The 21,846-nt window shown below is 38.6% G+C and overlaps 1 protein-coding gene across 1 annotated transcript in view; it reads right to left on the bottom strand.

The window, feature by feature from the left end:
* The window catches only part of PIGK (phosphatidylinositol glycan anchor biosynthesis class K), a 64,483-nt gene that overhangs the window by 23,275 nt on the left and 19,362 nt on the right, over positions 1-21,846 (bottom strand). The window lies entirely within an intron of this gene.

The following is a 21,846-nucleotide window of genomic DNA, read 5'->3' as shown; positions in this document are numbered from 1 at the left end:
TGCACAGCATGTGCTACATTTTCAAAGTATCACTCAAGTTTTTCATCAGCCATTCCTCTATTTTTCTGAGGAATTCTGAATATAGGAATTTGAGCACTATGACAAGAATGAAAGGGGGGAAAAGTCCTGACAAAAACAAGGCCTTTCTCTAAAGCTGATGCAGAATTATTTTCAGACAAAAACTGTAGCCAAGACATTATTCTCAAGGCTCAAACCTTATACCTGTTCTAGTCAAAAGGGATCCACACCTGCTGGCTTAATTTATCTGCAGACCAGCTGCCAGAAACTGCAGGCTTAGTGCCTGCACTGGTAGTCAACAGGCTGTGGAAAAAGAGAGGACAAAGTGCACATCTCTTCCCTTTTCCACTACTGAATTTCTGGTGTGGTTTGAAAGACTTTAAGCTCAAATGAGAGACTGAATATCCAGAAACTTGTAATGAACAGAGAATGAAAATATGACAGTTTTACTATGTAAGAAATTTAAAAACAGAGAACAAAAGAAACACAGCAATATTTCAAAGATGATAGTGACAGCCTGCCTAGAACCGTTTAATGTGCTTAAGAAAAATTAAATAAGCAGGCTCTGAACTACTGAAGCTGCTCTACAGATAGAGCTCATTTACTGATACGGTTTTTAGAGTTTTTGGATTATTGTGACAATGATGAATTCATACTTTTAACATGGAATATACTGCTGTTGTAGTCCAGCACAACCATCAGAGCTTAGAGGGGACTCAGCAACTCCACAACAGAGTGCAGAAGGAATCTTACCACTCAATTCCTCCCTGCTTTCTATCAGTGGTCCTGATTGGCAAACACACCACAGCCAGTGTGAACTGGAGATAACTTCTGTTCTGCTGAGAGCCTGTTAGCTGACACAACACCTTGATTTATGGATACCAGCTACATATACCCATTTGTTAGCCATAGTTCTAGATATGAAACAACTGTACACACAATACAATAGTCATCAATATCTTGAATGCTTATCTCTACAGTTTTTACAGAGACACTGCAAATCTGGGGAAATAAAAGAGAACAAGTCCCAAAATTAAACACTTGAAGCTGAAAGTAACAGCCAAAATTACTATAAACTGAATGTTAGCAGAAATGAAAATTAAGAAAAGAGCTTGTCTGTCTGTTCTGCCAAGGACCTTGTACATTTGGCAATTTTTCTGTCTAGACAGAATCAGAATTCCCTTGCATTGTCAAACACACTTCTTGTCAACTGCAGGAAAAAAAGATTTTCCTTCAAATGGCAAAGGATTAAAAAAGATAAATAAAAATTATCAAGATAATTTTAAGCCTTAGGAAGCTTAACGGGGAAAAAAAGAGGATGGGGAGTGTAGCATAAGCGTGCATTTTAAAGTAATTAGATTTAAATTGAAATTACATTGATAGGAGCCTTTCAATATCAAGAAAGACATTTTATTTTTTTCTAATTTACTTTCTGAAAAAAACAAAAGTCATTTGAACTACACAACATTGTATATATATATATAAATTTTAAGATATATATTAGGTAGGTGGACATTCTAACGTATTTAAATAAACATCTACATTTATATTCCCACACTATAGAAAGTTTTCATACACAGGTATTTTCAAAGAGAAGTTCAGAAATGTTTCCTCAAAATTTTTGCATGAACTTTTTGTACATATATAGTGATGTATCAACTGTCAAGTTTACAAAAGAGTTTTGATTCCTCTCTCCTGCAGATAAGCTGAAAATCCCTTGCAAGTGGGCACAAAGGACGTATTTTAACCACTCATTTATGTAAGAACAGAGACAGCTCATGGTCAGTAAGATCCAAGCCTGTGATAAAGCTCACAAATGGCTGAATTCTCTCCCCCAAAGCAGGGGCTGCATCCCAAACTGGCAGCTCCAGCAGGTGCTCAGCCTTGAACCACTCACAGCCACACTGCCAGTGACACATGGGGTGGCTGCAGGACAGAACATCAGCCTGACTCACAAGCACAGCTGCAGCCTCATCCTGTCTTTGAGGAAGTTCTCTTGGTCAGTTTGCCACAGATCAAAGAAAGCCCAGCACAGCAGTTTGTACTCAGGAGAAAGAAACCTGCTGCAAAACTGCTCCTTCGTTTTAGCCCTAGGAATAGCAGCCAAGCAGCACTGCTAGACTGGAAGAATGACCTGCAAAAGGCAGTCCTCTTCAAAAAACCATAAGGGACAGAAAGGCCTCAGGAGGAGAAACAGGTCAACACACAGAAGAGGATGTTCTACTTCGTCCTCATTTGCAGGGTGGAAGAACAGAACATGTCAGGATAAAGATCATCTCCAATACAATTCTTCTGACCTTGTCTCTCCCTTTCACAGAGGGACACAAGCAAATTGGTTACTCCTTCCAGAGATAATTTCCAGATGCCTGAGAAGGCACTGCCTTTTGCTCAAAACTAGTTATGTCAGGAAAAAAAAAAAAAAATCCAAATACAAAAACCATCTCAGCTGATGGAATTTGTGCTCAAATCACATATGGCAATTTGAGGCTGTAATTCCACTAAATTAGTTGGCCTCACTGTGTTATGTTCATTCATATTTGACACTTAGACCTTTATAAAATTATAGGCCAATTTGTTGTTATACAGTTTTCTTTGTATGTTTAATTTCTTTCAAAACAATTCTATTACAGAAACAAAGGTAGTTTTTCATGAATTAATTTTCCAGTAAGAAACAGTCCTTTCTGTCTCAATTGAGCATGACAGCAGAGTGCTGCCAACAGTGGCAAAGCAAGCTAACACAGTGGCATATCAGCATATACAGCATCATGCCTGACAGCTGGTAATGCAAAGCATAAGGAGATCTTGATTTTCAGGGAGAAGACTAGAAATAAATGTAAAATCAGAAGAGAAGTGGGAAGCAGTAAGAGATAGTAGAAGAGGAGGATCTCAAAAAATTCAATTTAAAAGTTATTTTTATACTGCCACTGCGACTGCTCTTAGATGAAGGAAAGTGAGCATGAAACAGAAACTGTAGAAAGTGAATCTAAATCCAGTAAAATGTGTCAAGGTATTTGGTGAAATATCTTATTTGTTATTTATATTTGCATGCTCACTCTTAAGGGAGAAAGTCAATGTGTGCTAAAGAAAAATAAATTCCGAGATGAGGGGGTGGCACATTCTCCCATGAGTGCTAACCCAGCCCATGGTCGTCTACACAGAATAGCTGCAGTGGCTTCAGGGCAGAGATGTATTTCATCTCATGCAAGTATTATAAAAATACAGGGGGAAAAAAAGGTACAACATGTGATCATTAACTGGTTTGCTCGTGGCAGAAATGGGCTGTTAAGACATTTAAGAGACAGAAAAGTCTAGGTAACATAAAAACTGTCTCTCTGGGTTAATATAAATATTCACTAATTATAAAGGGCAGCAGGACTAAGGCTAGTATTTCTTCCTTCTTGTATGTTCTCTAGACTTGATGGCTAGGACAGGCCACAGAATTTCACACCTACAACCCATGTACAGGTAATACTGCACCCCTTTTGAAACTCTTGTTCCTTGATGGCAAGTCCTAAAAAGGAACCAACTCTCCTGGAAGCTGTACAAACTGGAAGTCTGACTGTGAACAGGGTACAAAAGGCTATCAGAGACAAAAATGCATGAGAAGAAGGGGTTTGGGGGTCACCAACTTTCTTTTCTGTAGGCACAAACAGTTTGTACTGCTCAAGTGCTGCCTGGCTTGTTTGAGAAATGACTTCTAAATAATGTGAATGAAAATGCTGGAATGGGCTGTCCCACTGTCCCACTTGTGGAAGTAGCTCCGAGCAGAAACATTGCAACTGCTCGGACAGTCAGCACGAGCCCAAGGGATGCAAATAACACAGCAGTGCCTAAAGCTTAGATACCCCAGACTGGAAGGCTGAAATTATTAATCTAAACCTGTGTATAGCACTGATAGCTTTATTGACTGTAAATACATGAACACACTTGCATCTGGCAATAAAAAGAAAACAAAATACCGAAGCTTTATGCACCACATCCGAAAAAGTTATTAGCTTTCCTATTAAAGAGAGGCTGAAATGGGCTATGTCGGGTTTGAGTGAATAGTTTTTAGAATTGGCCATTGAAAAATTTATCTACCATATCCATAGTACAGAAGATTAAGAATTAGACCTTGGATTGATGCCAGGTACTTGATCTATCTTTTAAATTCTAACTTCATACACATTTAAGAATTGGGTATGTTTAAACAACAAAAGCACTAAGGTACATGGAAAAACACCAGTGCTTGAAAAGGTGAGATCATGCTTAACTCTGCCCTTCTCCCAAAAGGGTGCTCACCAATGCTTTTCTCATCTTTATAAGAGAATGCCAGATTTGTCTACATGCATGTTTACCACATAGATAGTCACAAAGAAGAGAAGCAAATACTTGAGAGCATCATCCTTCCAGGAAACTTCCTCACAACATCTCCTTCCTGGCACTGTTTCTTTAGTGAAAGGGTCAAAATTCAGTGTACATTTTGTTGCTGCTGTGGATGTCTGTGTGTAAACACCTCAAATGCAAACAACTTCCCTCACTACCCCAGTCCTGGGCTTTGGTAGGCTGGCAGCTGGGGGCTGACCCTGGGGGACCACGCAGGGCTGTTGTAACGCTAACACTCTTTGCCCTTCATTGCTGTGCAGTCTGAACACCTTTGGATGGCAAACCACCAGTGCACATCCAAGATGAGGACAGGAGGGAGCTGTGGTGGAAATGCATAGGCATTTCATAGGTACAGCCAAGATTCTCATCCACAAATGCTGTGACTTCTGCTCAATAATGCTTGCAGCACCTACTGCAGCAGGTGGCAGACTATCAAAGACAGCTTCAAAGGAAGATTGCACAGAAATGAACAATAGAATATGGAGATAAAGGAAAAAAATAAATCGACAGCAAAAATATCTTTGATGTGGTGAAAAACTAAATGAGTCTTAGGCATAATCAGTTTTATAATTTTTTGAAGGAGAAAGCTACTGATTTGCATTGTGAGGAAAAATTAACTACTTCAGTGTGCTGGCCTTTACAGAGAGATATTCCTGTGGAATAAAGCAGCAAAACATCTCACAAAATACTTTCTGTAATCTGCTCATTATTTTCAAATAAATGTGAAAGATTTTGACCTGAACTAGTCACACACTTATTCCTGAAGTTTAAAAAATACCTGAAGTCTGTGAATGCACAGCACTTCCTCTTCGACCTGATCACAAAAAGGTCTGCTGGTGTTCCCAGAGTCTTCCAGACACATTGAGTTCATAAACTGCATAAAAATTGACTGAAACAAATGTTTCCTCCATCTTTCTGTGATCCAGACAATTTCTTGTGTGAAGAATTTCAGGTGATTAACCTTTGTCAAGCCACATATTCTTTGTCATCATAAGATCCTAAAAAGAGGTAACAGAAATCTATAGTGTGTTCTAACACAGGTTGACCAGTATTGTCTCTCTCCTCTTTTCTAGGCATTGACTTTTGTCAAAAAGTGTTGCTGAAGGGATTCTCTGTTCTGCCTGCTCCTATTTTTATTCTGAGGCAAGACACAGGGAAGGAATTAAAAAGAATATTAGCTTAAGTAAGCAGAACTGACTTTCCTGCTACTGGAAACCACATGACCTATAGGGCTTCATTTTGTTATCTCAACTATTCCACATTTTAGGTAAATTAGAAAATCTCTTTTGAATTAATTTAAAACTTCCACATGATGATGCTGCTGAAGCACAAAATGCTAATCAAAAGTTGGAGATAAAAAGACCCACTAAGTCTCTCCTCTATCATTTAAAATCACCATTTGAGTCCACAGCTAAAAGCAGGTGCTCATTGCTTAATGCTAATTCATTCCCACAGCAGGCAGGTTTTGTAGGGGGGAAAATAAAAGAGTACAAGTGTCACATTTCCCACACTTGGGGCACATTTATAAAGACAAGTCCAGCAATATCAGAGGAGCTTCTACTGTTGCTTCGAACCAGTCTAAAGAGAACACTGCCCACCTCACTGAGCGTTCACCCACAAACTGACATTTGATCCAGTTTGTAGTGCATATGTGTTGTCGCTAAGAATCAAAGCTGCAAATTTGCCACTTGAATCCATTCCCTCCTAATTGCATGGGAAATGTTTCCAAGAGTGGTTAAAAACCACACAGCTTATCGCTCTGTGTCTGGAAACCCATGACTGAATTTCACAGGAATCTCAAAGAAGAAATCCAAATCCTCCCATGCCACCACATCACGCATGCAGTTTCAATACTGCTACCAGTACATGTTGGAATTATACTTTCAGCTGGATAAAGCGTGCTTGTTTATTTTCCACAACTGAAAGTTTATCCACAGTGCCTGATCTTTATGCAGACCAATTCAACACCACCTGCCAGTGCACTGCAAGTCAGGAAAATTAGTAGGAAAATGTTTTTAAATCAAAGAATTAACCTGGGAATGTGCCAGGGTAGCAGTTGCATTATTTAGTGGCCACAATTAGTCTTTATAGCAAGTTCATTTTGTGTGAACACTACTGTTCCCTCCTGCACATATTCAAACTAAACAATGTATCTATATTGGTTTGCATTGTTACACTTTTCAACAAGCACCTTCTAAAAACCCCATAATACACATATTTTAAGTCCCAATATTTCTACACCTACAGTATATATTTCTATTTTTTCAGTTCATGAGTCACGTAATGTACTATCCAGCTATAATTTCTATATTTATGAGACTGCTTAGTTAAGTACACAAATCTGTCAAAGTAGCAGTGTTCTCGGCCTGTTCTCTGCCCAAAATCATCCTCAAACCTCTCACCTTACCCCCTTCATTTCAAGCTTCCTATTTTGTTTTGGACCCTTTACTCCAGTCCATCAAGGGAGGTAACCACACAGAATTTCAGAAATCTTCTTTCTAAGGTACTTTCTGAGACCATCTGGTTCAGCCTCCCAGCGTCAGGTCAGGTCAGCCACGGCTTTGCCCAGCTGAATCTTCACAACCTCCACAACCTCTCTGTGCTAACTCACCCATCTTTGAAAACATTTCTCCTCATGCACAACCCAAACCTCCCAAGCCACAACCTACAGCTGATGCCTCATGCAAGAAGAGTTTACCTCAACCACCTCTGTGACTGCATTCCTAACAGCTGCAGCCTGCTAGTACATTTCTGTTTTTTAAGGGCAAGCAAGCCCAAATCTCTCAGCCACCTCTCTCAAAGGATGTTTGCCTTGGGCCCTGGCCATCTTGGCAACCCCTCTCAAATTCTTTATTGAAGGGGAAGGCGAAATGCCAGACACAGTGTTTCAGGTAGGGCTTCAGCAGCATCAAAGAGAAATGAGTATTTTTCAATCTGCTGATCAGACTCCTTGTGTAGCTCAGCAGGCAGCTTGTCTTATTGATGGTGATGGCACTGGTGCCCATCACCACCTCCAGGTCCTTTACAGCAGGGCTGCTGATCCACCTGCCAGATCCCAGCCCCTATGGATGGGATGTTACAAGGGAAGGCACCAACTGTACTTCTACCTTTGCTATATAAGAGCTTATACGGGTACCAGTAACAGACCCAGATTTTCTTGAAACATGCTATACCCTAGGTGCTCAGAAAATTAATCATAAAAATTACAGTTCTGGGCTTTTGAGAAATGGTTTACTGTGCAGTCAAGTCTCTCCTGAATACTAGATGTTGCTTTTGATCTTTTTTGCTACAACATGATCAGTAACACATTTCCATAATGCAGACAACTGAGATACACCAGTAATTGCAGAACACTACAGTACAAAATTTAATCAACTGTTTTCCCGTTTTTCACCAGTGTTGTTCTTCTCTGTAGCCAACTCTAAGGGTCCTAAGAGCAGCCACAGCAGACAGAATTGAGTAGCATTCCAGTCAGCCAGCAGTAAATGCTTTATTCTCCTGTCACTGCACGTACCCATGTAACAATATATTGCTAACCACTTTAGAAAGGCTTTGCTTCATAGAAAGTTGCACAGAATGTATGTAGCTCTTAAGCTTTTTATCAGTCTTATCTCTGGGACCATGATTTTCTTCTATTTATAGATGACTTGTGCACTACTTTTGTCTGCATTCTGGTTTGTTTGTTCTTGTTAATGGCAGATGAAACCTCCAGTTCAACTACAAACACTTAGACATTACATTCTCTGAGGCCAAGGTACTGCAAGTTACTGAATCTGCTGATGCTGAACAAAGAATCTATTAATGTTTGATACCTTAAAGCAGTCATCCTTTTTCTTCATATTAGTATTTTATGCTCTGCCTTTTTGTCCTCACTTATTTCAAAGTATTAGAACCAAAAAGGACTTGTCTCCTGTCCACCACAGGCTACTGTATACTAATCAGAGTGTTCTGTATGAAGTTCAGTGACTTTACAAACTGTATAGCCTTTAAGCCCATACAACTGAAGTGGTCCCATGAACAAAAGCAGAATCAGCAAATCACACTTATCCTGGGTCAAGCACATGGCATGCCACTTGCCAGCCTCCCAACAAGCACACGCACTTGGGAACTCCCCTGCCTATCCAGGCAAGCCACTAGGTCTGAGGCCTGAGGGACAGAAAGAGGGACTTTATGTCCTTGTGTTCAGTTCAGTGTTATACTAACTCCAGTATCTGACAGCTGTGTCTACACAAGACATATATCTGGATTTGCAAGTTATTCCTAGCTGCAAAGCCAAGCGATAGGCTGGAGAAGCCAATCTTCTAATATTCACAGGTGGTTTCTAATCCAAATGCTTGACACAAAATCTGGCATCTCAGCCACCTGCCAGGTCCAGATTACCTCACCTGCCTCTTGCTGGGAAGGGACAGATGCAGTAGCTCAGAGCGTGCCACAGGCTATCAGCACCCTTTCCCTCTGCAGCCTCCCAGGGACAAGGCTAGAGCAGGAACACAAACAGCTCTGAGGGCTACAGACATGTCCCTTCCCTTTCTTTCTTCTCAGTTACCTTAAATTCTCTGTACAGATTTATTTGTCTTACTGCAAGAGTAAAGAGATAAAACCGTTTTAATAGAGAAAAGCTTATTTACAAAATTTGCTATTATTTACATTTCAATTCTGCAGCATGATAAATGCCAAGCAATGTTTAAGCAATCATCAAAGACCTTCTTTATAATGCAATAAAGCAAAAGCTACTTCTATGAAATGTAAGTTCCTAAAAAATTAATTAGCACATTTTTCAACAACACCTATACGGGTTGGACCTAGCTGACAGTAAAAACATGTTAGTAGAATTATTACACTAACAAAAATGTTTAACAAAGACTAATATTAAACAGTTATTTTTGAAAATGTTATTTTGAAAAAGTTATTTTAAACTTCTCAAATTAAGGCTTCAGTATTCAGTCACGCCCAAACTTAAGCTGACCATCACTTTCTAAGACTGTCTTATGACAGTGGAGTATATACAACAAATGAGTTCACCTGGCTTTACTTTCAAAAATAAAACAGACAAAGAAACCAAGTTCACTCTTTTGTCAGAGAATTGTTCCATGTTATTTCTTTTTAAACAAATGCAAGGGTTTACACAAAAATGATGTATTACTTCAATTAAGATTGGAGACCTAGTATTTTTAACCTAATCTCAGTCTTTATCTCATTCTTACAGTAGGTTCTTTCATTATTTATTAGTCATTTTCTGCAAATGTTTATAATCTAAGTAACATTGCATCAGTAAATCTGAACGTTGAGTGTACATTATCAGCAGATACCAGCACCAAGAGGCTGTGTAAAGCAGAAAAGATCACAATGCCCATCTGTCACTCAGTTTTTAGAATTTCAGCCTCTCAGTGTGTAAAAGAACAAGCTCTCCAGTGCTTTTGCAAGGTCTTTCACAATCCTAAACATATATGTATGTGTGTGTGGCTGTGTGTGTGGACATGTAGGCATAAAAGGCAGCTTTGAAACTAAGGCAAAAATGAAAAGTTCATTTAGAAGAGATAATGAAGCCAGATTTCTCTTCTGACACCTTCAGATGTAATAAGTAACAGTAGAGAAACAATGGAAGAATTCCAATTACACAGTAATATGCTTAAGGAAAAAGCCTCCAAATTAAGAGAAGCACAAAGCAACCAAGAGCAAAAAGATTTCATTCTACAGAATTTTGCATGCTACATTATCAAATATATAAAGTCTAGTAAAGAGTTTAGATTCTGTCTTGTACCTTTTAACTTCATGTTGTACATGTTTTGTGGAAAACAAACTTCCTTTTTAAATCGCCCATGTTCTCTCATATTTTCATGAATGTTCAATGTACCTGTCACCAAAACTGTTAGAATGGGAACACAATGGTTTAAGGTGTGTGTATTTCTTGTAAATGTTCATTGCTCAGCTACAGTGAATCCTCACTCATGAGTGGGACTCCCACACACTACTACATTGTAAGTAACCAAAATCATTGGCACTGTATTTTTGTACAGCAGGAATATCAAAGTATTTTAACAGACATACCATAAGGCCCTTCTACTTGCATCACCATATAGTTCTACTCTGGCTTTGGAGTTAGTAATAGCCAAAAGTGCATGATGGCAATTGAGAATGCTGGTCCTCTGCCCAAGGAAACAAAGGGAAAAAATATTTTCTTTCTGCATTTTAAGACTAATATCTCTGTTGCAATTTTTCTATGTGTACTCTGTAGAGGCTATACAGTACAACAGAATCTTATTGCAAAATTCAGAGTATGTGTTGACTGTTTGTGGTTAGTGTATATATTCCTAATGACTGCTGGTCAACTGAGATTTCATGGGCATAAGCTTTTTATACTTTAATGTCTTATTTCCTAGATAAACAAACACAGAAAAAAAAACACCACAAAAACCCCCAACCAAAACACCTACCCAAAACCCTGCTTCTGCCACATTTGTCAACACTCTGATGAATGCTGCAAACACACCCATCCCAACTGATGAATACCTAAGTCTCCCTGAAATGAAAAATTTCCATTTCAGTAAATATACTGCACAGTAATGCACTGAACCTTCACTAGAGAGCTTCTCAGTGACCACATTTACTGTCTTATTACAGAGTTCTGGACTGCAAGGTGCTAGTGCAGTACTTGGGGATGCTCAGGGAGTGAGCCAGGCCTGGCACACGGCACGGAGGGGAGCCAGCAGCAGGAGCAGCACGGATCTGTCGGGCTGACTGCTGAGCAGCCAACGGCGCTCGCTGCAGCTCCTGCTCTCAGCACAGCTCTGCTCAGCCCTGGGCAGCACCGCAGTGCCGCTGCCTTCCCAGAAGAGCTGCCAGCCTGCAGTCTACAGGGAAGCCACATAAACTCTGGTAAAATACCATTACTGACAAGAAAATGAGAATGCTGATGGCTCTCCACAGGTAGAAATTCCTGGGGTCTTCCACTTATCTCAAGACTGTGTGCTTTCTTGTTATTCAAAAACTTCTGCTACTGATCTTATGGCTATAAAAATATGTCAACCATGTATGGACCACTGCATCTTCAGTAAAACCACCGCTGCACAAGAGGGGTCTTCAGTGGAGAGCAGAGGATATTGGTAAGTTGTATAAACTGAATTTAAGACAATGGCATAGCCAAGCACAACACAAACTGGAAAGGTTATATTATAGTCATCTCAGGAGTAAAATGAAAAAGTACAATGAAGGTCTGGAGTTTCGTTTTGTGGTTTTCTGTTTGCTTGTTTATTTCTAAATAAAACATAGTAGAACTAGTGATCTCTCTGACATACACATTAACCCTTACAGACTAACTACATACATGGCGTGTCAAAATTATTTTCTACTGGAACCCTATTCACTCCACTGCAAACAGACAGTATCTTATTGTAACTTACTGTTTGAAATTCTTTCTTTGAACAAACGAATAGTTCTGACTGTATGTACATAGTAGAGCTATAAAGGTAAACAAACCCAAAGTAAAACATAGGATAAACTGCAACAGGAGAGATTCTGAGAGGGAATACTCCAAGCAGATGCCAAGTCAGGAAATGCCTGAGTCAGCTCATAGGAAGGCTGTTATGTGGAAAAGACCAAGCTAAGACAGCATTAAATATTAAATTTTAATAACTATTTTACAAAACCACAAATGAAAAAACCAAACAAACAATCAAATAATATATTTTAATTTAGTGAAAGATGCCCTTTCCCCAAGTTTATTAATCTGGAGAGAAATATTTTGCAAGGTGGTTTATTTACTTGCACCACCTAGTGGGGTTTATTTTAATTTACAAAAATAGTCAGAGGTCAGTCCATTGTGTTCCTACCTCGTGACAGTAGTGACACACAGCATTTTCTCACGATATGTTTCAAGCCTCCACAACCCACTGATAGCACTACACTGCTAAGTTTCCACACATCTATAAAAACACAGCACAAAAAATGCAAGACCACAATACCTATTTTGTTTGTATTAAGTTCTGCAGGAACTTAACAGAGATGTCACAGAAAACTGTCTCATAAAGTGGTGTTTATGAGTTTCGAATAAATGTCAAGGTACATGTCAACAGCACCTTGTCAGAGCATACAATACATAAACTCCAGAGTCTGAACAGATTGTTAGGTGGTAACAAGGCCACACACTGAGATTTGGAAGATTTCTGCAGGACTTTTGAACCAAACCCCTGCCAGAGGCAGGCACAGGGTGCAAAGGGTTCTGCCTGCATGAATGAGGGCTCATCTGGCAGCAGCAACTACTTGTGACATAGTCCAGCTGCAGCAGAACAGCAACTCCACTGCCTCTGTCCTGGCTACAGGTTGTTCCACCACAGTTTGTGCTCCTTACCTGACTGCTTTGTAATTCACTGACCCAGCACAAAACTACTACATGAAGTCCAGTCACACTAGAAAAGTTCATTAGGTCAAACCCCAACTTAGTTAGACAAAAATTAAATATGACACATAAAGTTTGTATTGAAACACTAATCTTGTCCAGAATGCATCCACTTCCTAGTTATCCCTAGGGAAGAACTCATATGCTGGATAAGAAGCCTGTTACATTTGATCTGGAGCAGAATGCTCATACTATAGAAGCACTACAGGCCGTTTTCAGATGAGGCAACTAAATAAGAGACCAGTGCCAAAGTGCCTCTAGCTCTTCCATTTGAATTTTGCAGAGAAGGGATCTTAAGCATTTACAGAAATTCACACCACCTTTCTTTCTTACAAAATTCATTATTTCATGATTTCAACTTAATCAGTTTCAGTTCTCACTTCCATACAGTACAGAGTACTTTTAACTCTGACAACAGCAGAGGAGAAAAAATGCACTTTACAATACAGAACTCATCACAAATGTTTCATTTGGATGCACAGGAAGACTTTGGGGAATGACACAGGACATTTTACCCTTCTATAAACTTCCATATGAGACCAGAAGAGATGGAAATACTTCTGTTTCATAGTGGTTTATAAAATAACCCAAATCTGTTTGCTCAGAAACAATGTCATTTTTCCAAAAGAAACAGATGCCAGTAACAACTGCTCTGACACGCACGCATAGCCCCAGGCTACAGCTCTGTCTAGGACAGTTAAGTATCATCTCCTACTACACACAGAATCATCTTCTAACAATGCGAGAGGATAAGTGTGCTGCAGCCAAGCACACAACAACACAGTCCTTTGAAGAGAAGGCAAGAATTGAATCAGACTGTGTTATAAAGAAAGGATAAAGTGTTTCTTGTTTCCCTTTTTGTACTCAAACTTTTAGATTGTTCCAATTCTCATATGAAGCAGTTTTTCCGGACAGAATATCAAAGAGATTTTTTTCATAGTTTTCTTATTTGGTTAAGGTTCCAATATAGGCCATTTTGCTCTATGAGAACTAAGATCAAATTTAAGACAAAGTGCTACATAGGAATTAGGAAAGAAAAGATGCTTGCCATTTTATCCCATGTATGTTTGATACACACATAAAATCTAATTCTGCACAACTATGAAGCAATATACAGGCAAAACAACAGATTCTTACCCAATACCAGTACACTGCAGAATGCTGACTCCATTGAAAAAGACAGTAAGGACAAAAGAAGTATGAAAGCACAGTTTTTAAATCAATCACTTATATCATTATATAAGAGGTTCAGATACAAAGAAATGGAATAATAACAGGTGACAGACTGTACCTGTTATTTTAAGTAAAGGTGCTATGAATGGGCAGCTCACACCCCTAAACTTATAAATGTAGTTGTTTCCTGAAATTTTTATGTCCATGAAATTTGAAGCTGCCTTTACCACTCCTGTCCTGAAGGGCAGTGCTATGTGATCATGAAGAACTCACCCTAGGGCCACTTTAGAATCACATTTATTAGTAGGACTTTCGGTCATGTTTATGCCATAAAGGACATTTTCATAGCCCACTCTTCTGCACAGATTAAGACTGCAGTTGCTCAGAAAACCATTTGCAGAGAAAAAAAAAAAAGGTAAGAAAAAAGCCCCAACAAACAAAAACTCATAAAACTTTCAATCATTTTCAACCAAATTCACAAAAGTATCTCCTTAATAGGGTCTAATGGGGACTAAACACTAAAACTTTATCAACAGAAGTCCTGTTTTTAAATAAAGACAAGCTGCTGCTTATCAGGGATTTTTAAGATAAAAGCTGAGCAGTAATCATATTTGCCTCAAATTTCGTTTTTATTTTTAATGCTTTATGAAATGGCCCTCATATTTTCTGTTACATTTCTGCTCTTTTTACTCAGCTATTTTCTAAAGCAGTGGTGGTTGCTATGGTAACTTTGGCTTTTTTGCCTTCAATGTTCATGCAGGTTTTCATCAAACCCAATGACTTTTTTTTTTTAATCTTATCTGCTCTATAACAATAGTTCTTTGACTAAGGTGCTGGATACTGTACCAGATGAGAATCCTGGTATTTCACAACAGCAAATGAAAAAAATGGTAACTTTTACTAAATTCTGAAAAATAGCAATTGAAGTGGGAGTTTTTAGGGGGTTGGTTTGTTTGTTTTTAGATGTCTGACTAAATTTCTTCCTTTTAATCTGCATATTATGTGGATGAAAGATAAAACTAATTTTTAAAAATAGCAATGCTTGAGGAACAGAAGGCCTTGTGTGGAAACTTTTTGAAAGAAAAGTAATCACTGCTGTTTCACACAGACTAAGAAGGACACAACTAAACTAAATGAGAACTGTGTTATTTACTGCATTTCCACTACGGATTAACATTGGTCCAAATCTTCCTTTCACAGAAAAAAATACTTCTGGTCACTTTAATCCAGTATTTCTTAAGATCAGCACACAGTCTGTTACCAAGTTAATTTATAACCTACGGGACAGATGACGTATATACAAAGGTTTGAGCCATTTCCAAATACTCTCCCCTAAGATTCTAGTTTAAATCTATTTTTCCAAGAATATTTAAGCTTAGGGCTAAATTTTTCATGTAGATTTGGTCTTAAAGGTTTGCTTTTCCTTGTATTAATGCAAAGGAAATGCCCTCCTGATATTTCCAACAGGACAAAGTTACCTTTTTCTGCTCCAGATAGGAAGAACCTCTCAGGAGAACTTACCTCCTTACCCACCAAACATAATACACACAGCCATTCAATCAGCCTGAGCTGATTAAATGACACAAAATTAAATAAGCATACAGGACTAAACATTCAAAGAAATAAATCCACGCTAAACTTTTGGCAACAAAGAGATTAACTACTTCACTCACTAAATGAGGTTCAGAAGTAGCATTACTGGACTGAAGTTTTACTCCAAGATAATTACCTGAACCTGGCCCCTGACTTTGTAAAGCTTCCAGGCAGGACCATGCTGGAGACAGTTTGATCCAGTTCAGCAGAGTGGGCTATTGAAATAACCCTTGCTAAAATTAATTACCTTTAATGGTGTCATTTGCTTAAGCAGTATCAAAAACGTGAGCAAAAAGAAAAAGGCTTTACAAGCTAAGAAAATTACTTTTTCATAGAATTCAACTCCCAAAACGATTTTGTTTTACTTTCTCTGGGGATGGGTTGCATTCAATATCCATTTGCCTCGACAGTAATAATTCATCTTTTTGTCTTTTATTATGGTTACGGAAATTTGCCTTAATTTTGGGTTTTACAATCAGAAGCACATTATGTTTTTTTTACTTGAGTAGATGACTAACATGCATATTGCTGTTATTTCTGATTATATTGATTTCCTGATTCCCTCCTCTACTATTAACTTTTTTCAATTCAGTATGTAAGTAGCACACCTAAAAATTACTCTTCTATTTTACAAGGACAGGTGAAAATAAATAATCTGTAATTTGCTCTACTTCATTTCAGCAATTCTGTTTCTTTTCAAATTTCTGGTAAAGTTAGCTTTATTATATAATTATTCTTTTTACAATTCTACTTACATTTAACAAAATAATCTGATTACTAGATGAGCACAGTAGGCATAAAATGTATTAATACATTAATTATTCCCTGTTTCAATTTACATTACCCTAGTTTTACTGAGACTTCAGTTTGTTACCATGTGCAGGTTGCATATTCATTTGGCACACTAAAGATGGTTGGATTTCCTCAGTAGGTGGGATCTCCCTCCCAATGATATCTGTATCAGCCACAATTTCTACAGCTTTCTCTTATGCGCGCAGCAAGATACAGGCAACAGCCACATAGCAATTAGGTCTCTTCCATAGCTGCATTTTATGATATAATTACCAAGATGTAAAATGAGCTTCCCCTCCCCCCACTACTTCTTTCCAGTCTCAATGTGTCTCGTAAAGGACTTCATTTTACATCCAGAGAAAGCAGAAAGAAACAGTCAGAAACCAGTTAGAAACAATTACCTAGGCTATCTAAAAACTCAACTAAGTACCTCCTGGGTGATGCACTACCATAAATAAATACCACATCAAACTACTAATCACTATTATCCTAAGACATCTCTTGCATCTATTATTTTCATCCATAAAACTCACACAAATGTACACAAAATTCAATGCAGAGATAATGATAATCTTTTAAGAACTGTACTGTAATTTAAAATGTTTTATATTTACTATTATCTGAATTTAAGAACAGTCATAATATGGCACAGAATTACCAACTGGCTCCTGCATACTCTCCCATAGTGTTAGAGAAATAATTATGTTTGCACAAAACCTCAATAGTGCAATATAATAAGAATTTTGTGACCAGAACAGAATCCCTCTGTTTGTAGAATATGTACAACTACATACAAAAACTACATTTTTTTCTCCCATACTCCACCACCAACTGGAAATGTGTCCTCATCTGTGACCTTCCCACAGCTTCCAGTGTTGCTGGAAGCATCCCCAAGAATGACAACTGTTCTCATGACGCAGCTGCTCGTTAGTGACTGAACAGACACATCACATAAATACAATAGTTATTACTATAAAATATTTAGAGTGACACTGATGTAAGCCATCTTTGAATCTATGGCATGAGAAGTCTTCCTGCCACAGCTAGCTAATATTTTCTCTCATCCTTGCTAAATTACTTTAAAAATCCACAGATTAATAAACAGCCTAATATTTTTCAGTAGTGCCATTAGATTTGCAAACTACATATAAATATTCTGATTTAAGGACAGTTTTCTATCTAACCACATTTTTTGTGTGCACACGCAGTTTCCAGTTTTAAAACATTACAGCAGAGTGTAGATTTATCCATTTTACAGATATGTCATATATTTTTATGGAGACATTTGTAAAAGCTCCTAAGCATCTAATAAGATAGAAGTCAGCTCAGAATATTTTGTAATAAAGTACCTGTTAGTAAAAACTGTTTCAGAGGGAAACCACACACAAAGGAAAAAGGAACTAGGGCACTCTATTTGACAGCTGAGGAAGAAACAGAGGTTACGTCCTCTATGGCTGAGATTTAGAGCAGTTTCACTTAGTGGCTGTTCTGCTCCAATTCCCCAGTTAAAATTTAGACCTACAGCAAGAAGTCTTCATTCCTATTTAATTCTAGCAGGGAGTCATGGTTCAGACTCTTAAGTAACCAACAGAAAAAAAAATACTAGCCAGTGGGGAACTGTGAAGCTTAAATATTATGTTACAGTTAAATTGAGATAAACCTAGGAGTAACTACAGGGTTCACTATATTCTCTCAAACTAGAAAGAGTTATAAATTGTTAACTATTCAGAGCTGTAAGTTTGGTCCTACTATTTCAAACACAAAAATACTACTGAAATTTTAGAGAATGTCTGTGGTAACATGTCTCACTTGCAGATGACACAGGACCAGGAATCATCTAGGAATACAAGTAACCCTTTCTGATTTTTATCTCAATCAAATTATTTAATACAACTGTAATATTATATGCATTACTCCACCTGTCAAGTTTAAAAAACTACTGTGGAACAAGAGGAAAATCATATTCATATCCACTCCTTTGAGAGTTTACACGTAGGTAATCTTTCTGATTGCATGAAATCTAACCATTAGAACACCTAACCATTAGAAGACCTAACCATTAGAAGACCTAACCATTAGAAGACCTAACCATTAGAAGACCTAACCATTAGAAGACCTAACCATTAGAAGAGCTAACCATTAGAAGAGCTAACCATTAGAAGAGCTAACCATTCCTATTCTTCAGAGCACTGCACTGCTCGGGAGGAAATTCAAAAGGATCATCTGCAAGGCAGATTTGGCTCCAGTTTTGGAAAGTTTCTGCCAGCAGAGCAGTGGTCCCGGACTGCAGCTCCAGGAAGGCAGCCACGGGGAAAGCCCTGGCAGCAAGCAGCCCCAGCCTCCCTCCTGTCCCTGGGAGCCCAGATGGGCTCTGGGCAAACTGCACAGCAAGAAGCACCACTCAGCAGGACAGCCCAGGCACAGACCACCCCTGCCCCTCGGTGCCAAGTGCCCTCAGCGAGGAGCACACGGACCATCTGCTCTCTCCTCGCAGTGGATCCCCGGCCACGCCAGCCGAGTGCAAGCGCGACAGCGAGCGGAGCGCCTGGGAACAGCTGCGGGGCCGGGGAGATGCATCTCAGTGCTACCTCTGACAGCCACTTCGGCTTTCCTAAGCAGGACAAACACACCCACCTTTGGCTAAAGAACATTCAGTGTCCCAGGACAGCAAACCCACTTTCAGTAATGGTTAACTTTAGGGCACCCAGATTCCTGATGTTAAATGTGAACTCAAACCTTTTGCAGAGTAAGTACAAGAGTTAACCCACCTCTACCAAGTACCTTTCCATAGAGTCTGAAGCTGTATGAATCCAAGTGTCTGTCATTTATCACTGACTGCTGAAAACCCAACAATGTAAGGAACGTTTCTAAAATATTGAGATACATAACATGAAAAGAGTGAAAACATAACATCAATTTAAAGATTATCATCTGTTGAAGATTAATCTGGAAGATTAGCACAGCTTTTCCTTATCCTTCAATCAGTGTCTAAAATTATACCAATACATTGTCATTATTATTCAGTCTCTTCCTCTGCATCTGGTCCCTCCAGAATTGATTTTTTTTCTGTATGTTTTTCACATGGCAATTCAAGAGAGAACTACACAGAAAATACCACTGTAAAATTAAAAATCCAGCAACAGAAGGCAGGAAGAAGGTGCAACATTTTAAATTGTTTCAATTTCTGATTTAAATTCCCTTAGTAGAGGAATAAACTTGTGCATCAGCTACACTTCAGCAACTTTTTTTAACCAGTAGGAAATTTTAAATGCCTATCATATAATTCATGGAATTTATGCTAAAGCAACTGTGAATATCAATGCTCAACAATTATTCTTCCCTTCCCTACAGGAAAGGAGATTCTAGCCTCCATTGTGGTCTTGTCTTCTCTTGGGACCTGCTGGACTGAACTATTCTCGTCTCAACACTTGGCTGTGGTGGGAAGAAGACACATTCTCCCTCTCCAAACTTGCTTCTAAATTCTCATTCCTGCCTGTCATCAAAATGCTGTTCAAGTAATGCAGTGCTCTAATTTCGTGTAGTACATACAAAGTGAAAGGGGAATTCCCCAAACAATCTCCTGGTTTCAATCTATATATTTTGGGAGCCCACTGATTTGAACAATTCCTGCATCCATAAGAAACACAAATATATTCTGGTTTCATAAAAACACAGTAATTTTAGTTTGCAATAAATTCTGGTGCTGCATACCAGAATATGAGCACATCTTCACTTACACAGAGTAGCAACTCCCAGTTCATTTTGTGAAAGAGAAATCCTGCCTGTCTTTATGTTCCAAATTAGCTCTGATCTCTAGGCAGATGACTAAGGGGCTTTCAACCTTTTCAGTTCTTTTTCAATATCATGTAAACTTGAGCCCAATTTAACTGGCAAAGCAGAGGTGGGTTGTCACCATTCTGAACATCCACAGCTTCCACCCCAGGAATCTTCAAATAGTAAACTGGAGCCAAATGAATTAAGTTTGCTAGGATTCAAAAGATACAACACATCCAAACCCTGAACACATATTCCCTCCAGCTCCCTACGTATCCTGCTTTCATCCTTTTTTTCTTTTTCCGCTTCAGGGGATACAAAAGACTTTATTGTGTTTCATTATTTCTCGTTTGTTTCTCTTGATATTTACCAATAACAAATGTTTCATGCAATCAGTCTTCTGCCTGCAAAAATGCTGAATAAATCCCATTTTGCAGTAAATTCTTTGTTTGCAGTATTACTATCTTTTTCTGAAAGATCAATCTTACCACAGAGATAATATTTTGCCATCCTACAAATTTTATAAAATAATCTTAGCAGTAGCTTGGGCACTTTGGTAGTTGTATCCAGCATCTGCTTCTATAGATTTCTGATACTCTTGACCAAACACATAAAACAATCTCATTTTATAAAGTAATATTAAACAGTGCTCAGCAAGCCATCTGTAAATCCTGTGCTCTATGTGATCAGAATTGCCTTTTGTAATCACTTCTAGTTTTCTTTCCCTCCTTTGAGGCAACTGTGACTTTCTTGCTCCCATGATATCAGAAATTCACACTGGTCTATTCAAAGACCTAGCTGGATAGAAAAGAGATGCCTGGCAATAATGCAATGCTTTTTTTGGAGTTCAGCTCTTCTTTCACAACTTACATTTCACTTCTTTGCTAAAGAGCTGGGTCTCTCAGTATGCCCACAGTGCAGCGTAACTTCTGAGTGTAGTAGAGCCTTCAGAAACAAGCAGTTCAGGGATACACCACAATCTTTCAGACCATCCTGCAGCTCATCAAAACCACCAACAGGCCCTCAGGGACTTGCATTTCAGTAATAAATGCAACAGCTCCATGATGAGAGCTTTGGTCCTGCAAATGCCTGACTTGAGAAAGGTCCCTGCTACTGGGAGGGCTGGAAGATGTAGACTGAGATCAGTTTATGGTCTTTTAACCATTGTTATATAAATATGTTGTGAAGACAGGCTGCCCCTTTCCCTCCACAGCTTTGGGCAAGACGTGAATTTTCAGAAGTAGAAATTTCTGACCATCCAGAAGGTCATCCCTCAGGCACTCAAAAAAAATCAAGTGTAAGCTTTTTCACAATATGGAAACAGGCGAAGACTAAAAGCAATTGCATATGGCTTAATACCATATTTTTAAAAAACAGTAATGTTGCTTGAATCTTACAAATTTAACAGTTATGTGCCCAAATTAATTTCTAGGGCATAAGGAATGCCAATATGAATTTGGCCTCTAAACTCCAGAGACCTAAGAGTCCCACAACCACTGTTTTCAGATGCCTGCTTCTCTTCACCCCTGTTTTTTTCACTCTGCTAGAAATCACACAAGAAGGGCACTCTAACAAACATCAGCTGCAGTTCTGGTACTTCTGACAGGAAGCAAATAATAGTAACACTGTTTTACTGAAATTCCCATGTTACCTCACAGTGCTGAAAACATGCCAAAATGACATGAAAATATTTCCTGGTCAGACTTATGCCAAATACTACAGCTGTTTTCATGGTC

This window comes from Cyanistes caeruleus, chromosome 9 (genome assembly GCF_971803275.1).
Source record: "Cyanistes caeruleus chromosome 9, bCyaCae1.hap1.1, whole genome shotgun sequence".
Classification (NCBI taxonomy): domain Eukaryota; kingdom Metazoa; phylum Chordata; class Aves; order Passeriformes; family Paridae; genus Cyanistes; species Cyanistes caeruleus.
The sequence above is the reverse complement of the archived record's forward strand: the minus strand, read 5'-3'. Positions and strand labels throughout refer to the sequence as shown.